The 14,805-nt window shown below is 41.9% G+C and overlaps 1 pseudogene; it reads right to left on the bottom strand.

Moving 5' to 3' along the window:
• Positions 1-14,805, bottom strand: part of LOC132654828 (baculoviral IAP repeat-containing protein 1a-like) — a 43,332-nt pseudogene that overhangs the window by 21,951 nt on the left and 6,576 nt on the right.

Below are 14,805 nucleotides of genomic sequence, written 5' to 3'. Positions count from 1 at the left end.
CCAGAATTGCTAAAACAATCCTCTACAATAAAAGATCTTCTGGAGGTATCTCCATCCCTGATCTTAAGTTGTACTATAGAGCAACAGTCTTAAAAACTGCATGGTACTGGCATAATAACAGAATAGTGGATCAATGGAACCGAACAGAGGACCCAGAAATAAACCCACACACTTATGGACACCTGATCTTTGACAAAGGCGCCAAAACCATACAATGGAAAAAAGACAGCATCTTCAACAAATGGTGCTGGTCCAACTGGATGTCTACATGTAGAAAAATGAAAATAGATCCATACTTATCACCCTGCACAAAACTGAAGTCCAAGTGGATCAAAGACCTCAGCATAAAACCTGACACATTAAATCGGCTAGAAAAAAAAGTGGGGAATACCCTAGAACTCATTGGTACAGGAGAAAACTTCCTGAACAGAACACCAACAGCACAGGCTCTAAGAGCAACAATCAATAAATGGGACCTCATGAAACTGAAAAGCTTCTGCAAAGCAAAGGAAACCATCACCAAAACAAAGCGACTGCCTACAGATTGGGAAAGAATCCTCACCTACCCTTTATCTGACAGAGGACTCATATCCAGTATATATAAAGAACTAAAGAATCTGAAAAGCAGCAAACCAAGTAATCCACTTAAAAAATGGGGAACAGAGCTAAACAGAAAATTCTCTGTAGAGGAATACCGAATGGCAGAGAAGCACTTAAAGAAATGCTCAGCCTCACTAGCCATTAGGGAAATGCAAATCAAAACAACCCTGAGATTTCACCTTACACCCATGAGAATGGCCAAGATCAAAAACTCAAGAGACAACACATGCTTGAGAGGTTGTGGAGAGAGGGGAACCCTTCTCCACTGCTGATGGAAATATAAACTTGTACAACCACTCTGGAAATCAATCTGGCGCTTTCTCAGACAACTAGGAATAGCGCTTCCCCATGATCCAGCCATACCACTCCTAGGCATATATCCAAAAGAGGCTCAAGTACACAAAAAGGACATTTGCTCAACCATGTTTGTAGCAGCTTTATTTGTAATAGCCAGAAGCTGGAAACAACCCAGATGCCCCTCAACTGAAGAATGGATGCAGAAATTGTGGTACATCTACACAATGGAATATTACTCAACAATGAAAAGTAAGGAAATCATGAAATTTGCAGGTAAATGGTGGGATCTGGAAAGGATCATCCTGAGTGAGTTGTCCCAGATGCAAAAAGACACACATGGTATATACTCACTCATATAGACATACAACATAGGACAAACCCACTATAACCTGTGCATCTAAAGAAATTAAGCAAGAGGGAGGACCCTAACTAAAATGTCCAATCCCCATCCGGAAAGGCAAAGAGGATGGACATCAGAAGAAGAAAACAGGAAACAACCTAGGAACCTACCACAGAGGGCCTCTGAAGCCCTACAGACTATCAAAGCAGATGCTGAGCCTGATGGGCAAGTGTTGGGCAGAGTGAATGGAATTTTATGTAAGACTGGGAAATAGTAAGAGCTGGAGAGGACAGGGTCTCCACAAGGAGAGCAACAGAATAAGAAAATTTGAACACAGGGAACTTCCCAGAGACTCATACTCCAACCAAGGTCTATTCTTGGAGATAAAACAGAACCCCTGCACAGATGTAGCCCAGGGCAGTTCAGAGTCCAATTGGGTTACATAGTAATGTGAAGAGGGACTGCCTCTGACATAATCTGATTGGCCTGCTCTTTGATCACCTCCCCCTGGCGGGGAGCAGCCTTACCAGGCCATAGTAGAGGACAATGCAGCCACTTTTGATGTGAACTGATGGACTAAGATCAGAAAGGAGAGGAGAAGCTCCCCTATCAGTGGACTTGGGGAGTGGCATGCATGCAGAGAGAGGAGGGAGGGTGGGATTGGGAGGGGAGGAGGGAGGGGCTTATAGGGGGATGCAGAATGAATAAAGTGTAATTGAGGAAAAATTTAAAAAAAGGGGGGAAATAATTTAAGAACCTTAAATGACTTTCAAAAGTGGAGCAAAACATGGAGTTAGTCAATTTACATGGAGCACGTCTCGCCCCTGGGGGCAATGGTCTCCTGAACCTACTCAGACCTCGGACACCACCACTGCTAGTTCTAGAAATGATGCAAGATGTTCCAATGAGGAGGTTAAGGCTTCTCATAATACTTCCTATAAGCCCACACCTGTTTGTTTATATCCCCCATTTTTATTCATTATTAGCCAGATAGAGCCAAGTAATTGTGGTGATGATACTTGCTTTTTTGCCCAATGCTGGCTGGAATGGTAGTGAATTTAGGTATGCCCTGGTTACTCGCATGCCTCGCTGGGTGCCTGTGCCCGTTGATGCCCCTCACGCTATGACTCTCTTCAGACAGAAAAGGGATCTTGGAACTACAGCTGCCACTGTTACTGCCATCTCATTGGCGGCTGTTGGAGCTACCACCGTGGCATTAGCCATGAGTCATACTGTGCAGACTGCTCAGACCCTGAATAATCTTTTAGCCAATGTAGCTCACGCCTTAGATGTACAAAAAGGAATTAATGCTCAACTAAAAGGAGGCTTGATGGTGTTCAATCAGAGGATTGACCTCGTGCAGGAGCAAATTGATACCCTATGGCAAATGGCTCAACCGGGCTGTCAATGAAAGTATGCTGGACTTTGTGTCACTAGCATACAACATGAGAATTTTTCCTGTGCTGCAAATCTGTCTAAACAATTGTCTAGCTATATTTTAGGTAATTGGACTGGAGAATTCGATACTAGGATGGAGCAGCTGAGAGTGGCCATTATCACAGTAAATTCTACCAGAGTGGATGCAGGACTAGCCACAGGATTATCACCATGGATTGCTGAAGCCATGAATCATCTGAAGGAATGGGCGGGCATGGGAGCATTAGCAGGCCTTCTGGTGTTGGTCTCCTTGGTTTGCCTGTGGTGTATATGTAAGATTAGAGTCTCACAACAGCGTAATGCGGCCATGATCATTCAGGCCTTTATAGCCATTGAAGCAGGACAGTCTCCCCAAGCATGGTTGGCTACCATAAAAAGCTAAAATGTTATGCTCAGAATGTGAGGCTAAGCACTGCACTCAGGGTCAGCCGCTGTAGACCCAGCGAAGAGCATGTCTGATTGCATGCGGGTTGATGCCCCAGGTTCCGCCTCTGAGAAAAACGTATCAGATGGGTCTGATGCTCTTTGGGTGGATGACACCTAAATGAACATCGGTACAAAGTCCCAATTTATTTCTAGTATCAGAGATCAGACCTCTACTCTTGCCTGATGCGTCTAAAACAAAAAGGGGGAACTGTAGAGAGCTGCGTAATGCCGCAACTTAAAGATGGAGCGGTTTTCCACCTTCCACCTTCCCGATGGTGAGTGCTCTCTGTCACAAACAACTCCACATTTGGCTAAGGCTGAGGATCTGGCTTGCTTCCATGTATGTGGACCTATCTGCATTGCCCACGTGGCACGCTGGGGTTGGCTACCCAGAGGCTATTTAAGCTGTGGGCTGGCTTTCCCCAGGGCCCGATGATTGTTCAAGGTTCTGAATAAACTGCATTGAAAAAAAAAAGATACTGTGAGTCAGTACAGTGTGGGCCAGACTTAGCCTACCAAGTAGTAGCCCATGACACTTCACTATGAAAGAAAAAAAGATGAAAGAAAGAAAGAAAGAAGGAAAGAAAGAAAGAAAGAAAGAAAGAAAGAAAGAAAGAAAGAAAGAAAGAAAGAAAGCAGCTCAGTAGCTCAGTGTCATACAGGTCCTGGGGTGTCTGACCTGGACTTTGCTGCCTGCTTCTTGTCAGTTCCCTCCTGATTGGGCTGCCTCACTAGGCCACAGGGGAAGAGGACAAGCTCAGTTCTGATGTGACTTGATAAGCTGGGGTGGGTTAGTAGGTGGGTGGCTTCCATTTTCCATTTCCCTATTTGTATGTTTAATATTTGAAATAAAATACATACAAATAGGGAAGGGGAGAAGAGGGAGAGAGAGGAAAATGGGGGGAAGGAGGAGAAAAAGGAGGGAGGTATAATCAAGACGTAAAGTGAATGAATAAAAAACAAACAAGCAAACAAACAAACAGATTTAAAAAGCAATCTTTCATCCAGAAAACATCAGTACTTCATGGTGCTTAAAATTACCTCTTCATCTTTAAACAAATTCAGACAGGCATTCTTCTGATTTTTCTTTTCATCCGTGGTGGTCAGCCCCCCATTTACATTCATTTTCCATATAGAACAGAGCAACTTTAAATTCCTATTACATCTTTATTTTGTGTATGCATGTGAGGGGGGAGGGTGAATGTGTGTGTGTGTGTGTAGCAGGAGAGTACCATGATATATAGGCGGAACTCAGAGAAAGACTGTGACAATCAATGTTCTCTTCCCACCATGTAGGTTGGTAGCAGTTATCATTACCTGCTGAACCATGCCCCGTCCTTAGAACTGTATACTTATTTTTATTTTATTTCTTCTTGCTAAACTAAATACATTTACGCTTCATCCATGTCTTCTTGGAAAGATTGCTAGCCCAAAGTAACTGGACTCACACTAACTCAATTTTCAGAGGACATCCCAATTTTCAAGTCCTTGAGTGTCTTTCACTACTGCAGTATTTGCAGACAATAAACCTGTCTCACTTTTTGGAAATAATTAAAATAAAATACGAACAAAAAAAAATAAAAATAAAAACAATATGGGTAGTTCCACCGCAGGATGAAGAGCTTCGTGTGCTTAGTGGACGCTGAGTGGGGACTCAGCTTCTCCACAGAAAATGCCCAGCAGGTTATCCAATTCCAAGCGGTCAGCCCTGAACACATATGTATACAAGCAACACTAATAGACTCGGCAGTTTGTATTTATATATGTGTTTACAAATACAGATATGTAGACTAGGTTGACAGGGAACTGTGGAAAAATAGTAGGTGTTGGAGGGAAGAGAGCATGGCATAGAAAGTATGTAAATGCAGCACTCGTGTATGACATTGTCAAAAATATAATGAAATAAATGTCAGTAAAAACAATAAAACAGGCAAACAAAATAAACAGAGAGAGAAAAAGAAGGAAGGAAAAAATAAATAAAAAGGAAAAAGAAAGATTGAAAGCTCATGAGGCCTCAACCCTACACAAAGAACTATAAAAACCTAAGGGATGCTAATGATGGGAAAAACAGTCTTCCCAGGGAAGAGCATGCCAGTTGATTCTGTAGTAACAAATGGTCAGCCCTTAAGTCGTATATACAAGTAGTAGTATTCAGACTGAGCCGGTATTTAAGTATTGAGAAATGTATACACATAATTAGTATACAAGTATATTAGAAATATATATACACACATGTATGTATATATGTCAATATCAATATCAACAACTAGTTTTTAAAAACATGCCATGAATTTGAAAGAGAGCAAGAATGGGTATATGGAAAGGCTTGGATGGAAGATAGGAAAAAAGGACATGATATATTTTATGGTTTCAAAAATAATTCTTAAAAAGAAAAAGGATGAGGCTGGAGAGATAGCACCGTGGTTAAGAGTGCTGTCTGCTCTTCCAAAGGACCAGGGTTCAATTCCCAACACCCATATGGCAGTTCACAACTGTTTGTGATGCCAATTTCAAAGGAACTGACATCATCATACCAAATGCACATAAAATATAAATTAAATAAATTATTAAGAAAACAAAAAAGTCATTAAAAAGTTTTTTTTTCATTAAAAAGTTTTTAAAAAAAGTAAAAGGACAATACAGACAGAGCAAAGAATACTTGAGCATATAGCATGCTGCTAAAAAAAAATCAAAGTTCTGCTACTAACAATAACAAAATTTAAAAATTAAATATTTGCCATGGTATAAAAACTGAGAAATGAACTGAATGAAAGATAGTAAAGTCTAGGAGCTGAAAAGATGGCTCGGCAACTAAGAGCTCCTGCTGTTCTGCAGAGGACCACAGTTAGGTTCCCATCACCCACATTAGGCAGCTGAAACAACCTGTAACCACAGCTCCAAAAGATCTGACACTCTCTTCTTACCTCTGAGGGCAACTAAACATCCATGCATAGGAACACAGACAATTAAATAAATATATTTTAAAAGACATCATTGTAAAGTATATCCTGAAAACTATCAAACAGCGCTTAGAAGAAGACATAATTATTATTTATGCAGATTAAATGTCTTCTCTGGATAAGCCATTTCCTCCTCTGGGCAGCGAGAGTGCAGAAGGTTCTCCAGCATCATTTGACACACAATGCCCCATTTACCAACAACAAGCTACTCAAGCACCCTTCTGAGGACCTTGAGAGATGAAATGATGGTGGCAATATTTTCCTAGTGTTCTCTCAGTTACTTGAAACCCATTCTAGGATTCAGGGCCTTATACACTGCCCTAAACAGTGAGAATATTCAGATCTCTCCTATCAAGGCACATTCATGGCTTGTGCCTGAGAAGTTTACTCATCTAACACTAAGAATGAGAAACCACAAACTCAGCTAGACTGCTTGTGTAAGCACACTCGGGGATACCTGGTAAATGGTTTGTCCCTGAGACCTCAAGAGACTGCAGGGTAGGCAGGGTGAGAAGCAGCTCCTGTTCTGCTGTGCTGAGCTCCAGCCTGCAAACGGAACACTTGGTGACAGAGGTCTTATTCAGCTCCAGAGCTGGGCAGATGCTTTCAAGAAAGCCACTGCTGTTGGACAAGCAGAGCTCAATATTCTGTGACACTAAGACTTCCTTTAGGACCCAGAGCAGTGCTTGCTCTGCAGGGCCCATGTTGGCCACTGCGACTTCCAACCTAGGGATTTTGTGTGGCTTGGGTGACAGTTTACAATACCCAGAATTTATTTTGGGTAGATGGCAGCATTGGATATTCAAAAAACTGTATAAATTTTCTTCATTTTTAGCTAAAATTTCTGCCCATTCCATCATATGTTCAAAGGCAGATGCATAGTCCTCATCTAGAGTTGGTGGCTGTAATGTTTCATAACACTTTTTCATGACTGAGTAACCTACATTATGTGATATTTTATTTCCATTCATGGAGTCTTTTATACTTGCCAACAGTAACAGGCTTTCTGGGTGGTCCCAAAAGTACTGGAAATTCAATACATTTAAAGCCAGTGTTCTCCCTCGAAGGAATTGAAAAAAAAAAAAAAGGAGAACATGCAGAAACTTTGTTGTTTTCATAAGCAAAGTTTAGAGGAATGCCCAACAAATTTTCTGAAAAAATCAAGGAAAAAGCTACAGGAGAAAACTGCCACAATTTTTTAATTGACTGTGCTATCAAGGAAGGTTCTGGTCTGTGCTTTACACGATCCTCTTCTTCAGACATGTTCTTCAGCGACTCTTTTTCATCCACCAACTGAAGCAAATGAGATACAACTTCCGGCCCTGCCTTTGATGAAGGATAGCTGGAGACATCCTTCAAAAAGTTGTTGTAGGTGGTCAGAGCCTTCAAGGGCGAGTTAATTTGTCTCAAATAATGAATTCCCAGGTCTTGGTCTTCCTGTCTGTCTGAACCCAGGAGTTCAGTGAGCCTCATGGCAGCAAGAAATTCTTGGAAGAGAGGACTTAAAAACTGGTAGACTGGTCTTAGTCTCTGGGCAGTGAATTTGCTCATCAAGCAGGTGGTCAGGTCTTCATCTTCATCCACTCCGGCCTCTGTGAGGTCATCATTGTTGAACTCAAAGCATGAAGAAAAACACCCTCTCAAGTGCAGCTGCCCACATGAGGACACAGTGGCCTTGAGGGCCTCAGCTGCAGCTTTGTACTTTAAGGACAGGTAATTCATATAGGACTTGAAAACTGCCACATCATGAAAGGGCTGGTCAGAAGGATTTTGAAACCAGTCAGTACAGACTGCTGCCATGAAGAGAAGAGTTTTGTGAATTCCCTGTAAATCCACATTCTGTCCAAAGTAAACCATAAACTCTTGCAGAAGTGTTATACTCTGTGAGAAGACCTGCCGTAATACAGAGACTATTATAGAAAGGAAACTCTTTGATCTCTAGAATTGTATCCAGGTATGGACGGATAGACCTGGCCCTGTTTGTATGGACAGCGATCAATAAGCAGATTAGTGACAAGTAGTTTTTGGTAATCAGTGTCTCTAGAGCTTGGGGGAGGGAGTCCACCCCATTATAGTCATCCAACAGGAACAGGACCTGGTGTTTTAACTGCTGAATGATGCTGCTCAGGCATGCTTCACTAACACAGCCTCCTGCATCTAGAAGTTGGGCACAGATGATACTGGCCAGACCCCGGTCTGGTCTGGTGGAACTAAGGAAGAGGTAGAAGACCAGCTTGAACCTGTTCAACAGGTGAAAGCACCCTGATGCCCAAAGAAAAGCTATTTTCTTCAGGAAGGTTGTCTTCCCACTGCCAACTTCCCCCTCCACACACATGACCAAGCTGAGATTGGCAAAGACCTTGGGGATCGTCAGGGCCCCTTGCACTGGCCTGCTGATGTGATTTGAAATGATGGACACATCACAGCCAAGCAAGTGGTCAGTGCCTTGGCTATAGCACAACTCTGGCAAATTCATGTGGCGGAAAGTGGCTTTGGTGTAGGCGCCTCGCAGCTGCTCACTCAGACTCTTTGCCTCCTGAAACCACTGGGCTTCCCTCAGAGCCAAGCCTGTGGAGAGAAGGGAGGCAGAGGAAGGTGTATCTTCACATCTCTCTGATTGCTTTGCTTGTCTGCAAAGAGTGAATTAGGACTCTCCTCTCCTTCCCATGATCCTCCTCCATACCCTAAGACCCTCTCATTTTTCCATAGCATCAGAATGTGGGGTACTATGTCTAAGGCCTCTCATTTGACAAGGACTTGGATATCCTGGCACCCTAATTTCCCTTTAGGATCTCAGGAGACCAGCCTGCTGCACGATGCCTTTAACACTGGCTGCTTTGGATCTGGCATGAGGACTGCTATTGGTAGTCCTGCATTCACTCTCAAGATGCCACAGGAGCACTCTCTCACCCACAGCTCCCTTCACCTCAGTGCTCTCCTCTAGGAGCTCCTTGGACAATTATAAACACACTTTCCTGTCCAATGTACAAATACACAGAATCCCATGTGCTTTCAAGTTCTTACTGGCCTTGGTGGGATGAACTTGGTCCTACTGATTGCTTTCACTTGTGATTTCCTTTGAAAGAGAAATCCTTTATTAAATTAAAATTTGCATGATAGTGAGACATTATGTTATCATTGAGAACCAAAGTCTTCTAGACTTCACTCTGTTTGTGGCATGTATTCTACCAACTGAAGAACGTTTCCAGCCCTTGCAATGTCATTTTGGACAGCCCTTGCAATGACATTTGGACATTTTGAAATTCACAAATACTACACATATCACTTCAACCCAGAGTTGATTATCTTTTCAGTTTTCACCCTTTTTTTCTTCATTTTTTTCCATTTTGTTTGCTGTTGGTTTTTTGTTTTATTTTTAGAGATGGGGTTTTACAGTATAATCCAGGCTGATCTTGAACTCAGAATCATCTTCTTGCCTCAGCTTCCAGAATGCTATATTGTAGACATGAGCCATGATTCCCAAATTTGCTTTTGCTTTGTGGGAAGGCAATCATAGCACACCTACCAAACAACTGCAGCATGCAGCAGTTGGTATGCTGATTGAATTCATAGTTGTGTCTTATGTTGCAAAAATTTCCTGATTTACTTCTTGGCATTTGGTTTTGTTCACCAAGCACATTCATAGGCCAGAAATATATCTCACTTCAGAGTGCATGTGTAGCACAAAGGGGGTCTTGATTTCAATACAAGAAACAACATCAAAAGTCAAATCAGCTGGATATGGGTGCAGACAGTTGGAACCATAGCATTTTTAAGGCCAAGGCAGAGATCATAAGTTCCAGGTCAGGTTTGGCTACACAGAAAATTCAAGATCAACCTTAGCTGAAAATCAGAAAATCTGTCTCAAGGAAAAGTCCAACCAAGGAAAACGACACGTGACTTTAAGTTTCAAAAGTTCTAGCAGAAAGTCAAGCCTACTGCCCTGCAGGAAAAGGGCAGATGGAATGTGTTTAGTCTACATTTTAATCAAGTCGAAGTCTAAAAGAGTCTCAAGGGTCTGCTTCTTCTGGGAGAAGGGCTCACTGTTCACTATGATAACCTATCTATAGCTATCGCTATCATGTGACAGTTGCTTCTTAGATTCTCATGAACTCTATCTAATTATGACACATTTACAGTTGACAATCATAGCTCAACCACACAATCTTGTGTTGCTGAGTCAGAGAAGGGACGGGGCTCATTACCATGGCTTCCAGAAGTGCATGGTGGCTCTCAAGGGCTGGAATCACTTCTGCAGAGGACTTCAAGTTTTGAAGAAATCCACAATTATGCAGAGAAGATAAAGTCGTGAAATGGTTCCATGCAGTTAAGTGTCTGCATTAGCTTTATGGAGAACATGAAGATTCAGGACCAGGAATGAAGCAGAAAGTGAACATTTTCAGTGACTCTGTCAGTCTTGCATCCTGTATAGCCTTCAGTCTCTGGGTTCCAATAACAATGCATGTGGTTTGTAAAGTAATGGTGAAGATATTTGGGAAATGTGTTGGGGTGAGAACAGAGTTAGTGCCTGTCTGTGAAACCAGCTAAAATGATCTTAAAGAATATAAAATAGTGACACAGCACTGTGGGAGCAGAGGCAAGAGTATAACTTGGGCTCACTGGATGCTAGTAGGTTCAGAGAGAGACCCTGCTTCAAGCGAACTAGAGGGTGACATAAAGGAGAGGAGACTCCCTGTCTCCCTTTGGCCCTATGTAGAACACACAATGCACACACAAACACACATTAACTAAGTGAAGAAGGTAAAAAATAAATAAAATTTCACAGATTAAAATATGAGAAAACTATAGAGTCATGGAAACAGAACAACAAAGGACATTAAAAAATACTAAACAAAGTGTACAATTAAAAATTTAGTTAACAATAATTTTTAACCATTTCAACTCTTGTCAAACTGTCAGAAACAAACCCACAAAATCTGAGTGTGCCAACTACATGAAATTCACATTAAGAATAAAAACATAGATATCACACAGTTAAATAAAAATTTGATGCTTGCTGCACAAACATGGAGACTGGGCTCAGATCTACAGCACCTGTGTAACAGCGAGGCAATAGGGACAGTGTAATCTTAGAGAAGGAGAGACAAGAAGACTGTAGGGGCTCATTAACCAGCCAGTGAGTCTCATTGGCCAGCTCCAGGCTTAATGACAGACCTGTCTCACAAAATAAGTTGGACAAAACTACAGACCTATTTCTGAATACACAGAGCATGTTGCTTTCAGGATAGAGAGGAATCAAGCTAGAACTGACTCAGAATTTCCTCCCTGCTATCTCCCTGTCACAGTACTGGAAGAGGGTTTGCAGTCTGCTGGGGGAGGAAGGCCACCTGCATTCTACAACATCACCATCATGCCAGACAAGATGAGGCCAATGGTGAAAAGTGGCCTAAATCTTAAGGGATAACCAACTGCTTTTGTATTGGAATTGAGGCTGCTTCACAGATGCTCCAAACGTGGTCAAGCTGGGTGTGGTGGGGCAGGCCTGTAAATCTCAGCACTTGGGTGTCAAAGACAGGTGGATCTCTGGGTCAAAGCCCAGACTGATCTACATAGCAAAGTCAGAACAGAAAGGGCACCACAGTGAGACCCTATTTCAAAAAGGCAAAATGAAAGAAAACAAAAACCTAAATTAAGCCTGGTAAAAAGCACATGGCCCAGAAACTCTCTAAAGGTTTTAGCAGGGAAGGGTCTAGGAATGCTATCTGGCTTAATGGACATCCTGTCTAAATTCCTTCTAAATATTTATGTTCCTATGCAACGAATGCTGCTGCTTTGATCCTTGGCTACATAAGCTTCTCACTGTAGTACAGAGAATAATTGGTCATTGAGTGTTCAGCCATACATGAGACGTCTACGTCAACCTCACACCAAGGCTCTGGGAACATCTGATGGCACAGCCATATCCATTGGAAACAGCAAAAGTCATGCAGCCTGCACAGCTGTTTGACACAGCTCTAGCAAAGAAGAGCCAAATGCTGCAATCATTTTCATTCTTTCCCTCTTTTGTAGGTTTTTAGGATCTATGCGTTTTATTTGGGGGGGGGGATGCTTTCTGCATTATGATTTTTTCTGTCTTTTTCCAAGAAAATTATGTCTGAGTTATTTCCTTTTATGAAAAATAACATTATCTGGCCACTGTTTTGAAGGTTTCCTTATGCTTTGGAGATCACTGAGCACAGATTAGCATGTAAGCTAGAAATTATTTCATGAAGCCGTTACTACAGGAATCTTTTGTGGATATCTGCCCTTAAGCAAACTCAAACAGTATAATTGGTACAGGGGAAACAAAGACAGCTGACAAGCTCTGACTGGCCAGAAAACCAGGTAACAGATTCAAGGCCTCCCTTTACAATACGCTTAGAACTCTCTGAAAATGTAGTTTACAGATAGGGGGTCATACAGGGTACACCCCTGGAGGAAGAGAACTGAGTAAATAAGACAGATTGACTAAAATAACTTGTTCCTACTTCATAGTGTAGATGATGACACAAGTAGTAAAAGGAGTTGTGTATTAATATTTGTTCTTCATTAAAAAGAAAGTTCAGGTGTTTTCTGTTTGTCTGGAGTGCCTTAAATCTACAAATACCACCAGCCTAAAAGCAGGATGTTATATAAGAAATGTGTTTGCTTTGGATAAGACAATCTTTAGAGTTTGCGTTGGAGTTATAAGGCTTATAATAAAGATAAATTTGCTCTGTTTATATTTTCTAATCATGACTGAAGTTCTAACACTTTGTAATGAAAAATCAAACAAATCTTCTGTACTTCTTGGACATGTTAGTCTGTCATTAGTCTGTCTTTGTTCTCTGAAACCTCTGTAATAAAGAAGCAATCTCATTGCTAGTCAATCAGAACTGCAAAATTCCCCTGAGCACCTCTCCTGACTCACTCCTCTCTCCCTCGCCAATTATCTCCTCTGCACACCACTCTCTGTTGCTCTTGGTCATCTATAAGCCCTGATCAAAGTGGCAGAGTTTTCTGAGCCACGGTTTGGAAGCCTTTTCTTTTTTAAAAAGTATTTTATTCTTTGGAAATCACAGATGTGTATACAATGTATGTGGATTATATCAACCCCCATTGCCTTTCTTCAGTTTCCCCAGACTCCTCCTAAAGTCAGGTCACCTCCCAGCTTTATATCCTCTTTTAACTGAATTCAATTAGTGCTGCTCATGGGTGAGTGGACACGGGGCCATCCAGCAGAGCTCAGGAAACCTCAAGGCCCACTGCCTGAACAAGTGTCAACAGCTCCCCTCCTACAGGTGGGGCTTGGCTTGGCTGGATTTGGGGCAGGTTTGTATGGATAGGCAACCACAGCAACTGAATTCCTGAGGGAAGGACCCTGCTGTGCACAAAACAAGACAAACCCAAGACAAAGTCCTCTACAATCTCTGGCTCTTATGACCTCTTGGACTCCACTTCTGCAATGGCCCCTGAATTTGGGAGGAGGAAGTGTCCTCCTTAGGAATGAGCAATCAATGTCACTTAATGTCTGCACTTTGACCTTGTTGTAAGTCTCTGAAATTTTGTTCTTGTTAAGGTCTGAATTTATGTTCATTCCAGATTCCCATTAGCAACTGAGAGCCCTGGGGTGTCCTAGAGAGACACTTGGAATAAAGGATATGGTCATTGTTGCCAATTGTAAGTTTTCATCTTGCTGTTGTCTATCTAAACAAAATCTGGGGCTAAAGATATGGCTCAGTGGTCAAGAGCACTGGCTGCTCATCCAGAAGGCCAGAGCTCAATTCTCAGTACCCACATGACAGCTCACAACTGTCTATAGCTCTTGCTCCATGGGATCTGACTTCCTCACACATGCAGATGAAACACCAATGTATAAAATAAAAATGAATAAGCTAAAAAAACAAAAAAATGTTGTGTGTGGTGGAGCATGCCTGTCATCCAGCACTTGGGATATGGAGGCAGTTGGAAAAGTTTAAGGCCATTCTCCCTAAACACTGAGTTGGAGGTCATTCCGGGTTATCTGGCACTCTGTCTCAAACACCCCTCTACCAGCTGACCAGCCCCCCAACAAACATAGCAGGCAAGCCAGTCAATTATGGTAGCGCATGGCTATGCATCTAGTATTCATGAGAGTAAGGCAAGAAGATGTGAGTTCAAGGGAAATCTGAGCTATACTGCAAATCAAGATCAGCTACACAGCAAATTTTTTAATTTTTTTTTTTTTCTGAAACAGGGTTTCTCTGTTTAGCCCTGGCTTTCTGGGACTCACTCTATAGACATACTAGAATTCTGTCTTAAACAATGTGAGGGCTAGAGCAGTAGTTCAGTGGCAATGTGCTGCTTCTCAGTCATGACACTCTGGATTCAACCTCCTGTCCCCTTTCACACACACACAACAGACATAGAACTAAAATAAAAAGAAACAACAAACAACTGAAGAAGAACAGGCAAAGTTGAAGGTTCATGTAGATGTGTGTGTGTGTGTATGTTTGGTAAAAGGACAGTGAACTGAAAATCAGGACTATGTTTCCCCCTGGATGAGGAGGGTAGCATCCTCAGGACAAGGGAGTGGCAAGGTGGCCTCTGAGGTATTGAGAGACCTTGATTTCTTGACTTTAGCACTCAGCTCCTAGGCTTTATTGTTATTGCCCTTTAAACTAGATCCGTAACTACAGTAGATACACATTACATATGCTAGTTTTAATTAAAATAAAACAAAGTTTGTTGATAGATTCTAGAACAAGTTTTAAGTACAACCAAATT

The sequence above is a fragment of the Meriones unguiculatus genome, chromosome 6 (assembly GCF_030254825.1).
Source record: "Meriones unguiculatus strain TT.TT164.6M chromosome 6, Bangor_MerUng_6.1, whole genome shotgun sequence".
Classification (NCBI taxonomy): domain Eukaryota; kingdom Metazoa; phylum Chordata; class Mammalia; order Rodentia; family Muridae; genus Meriones; species Meriones unguiculatus.
Note: the sequence above shows the minus strand (reverse complement) of the source record. Positions and strands in the feature narration are given on the sequence as shown.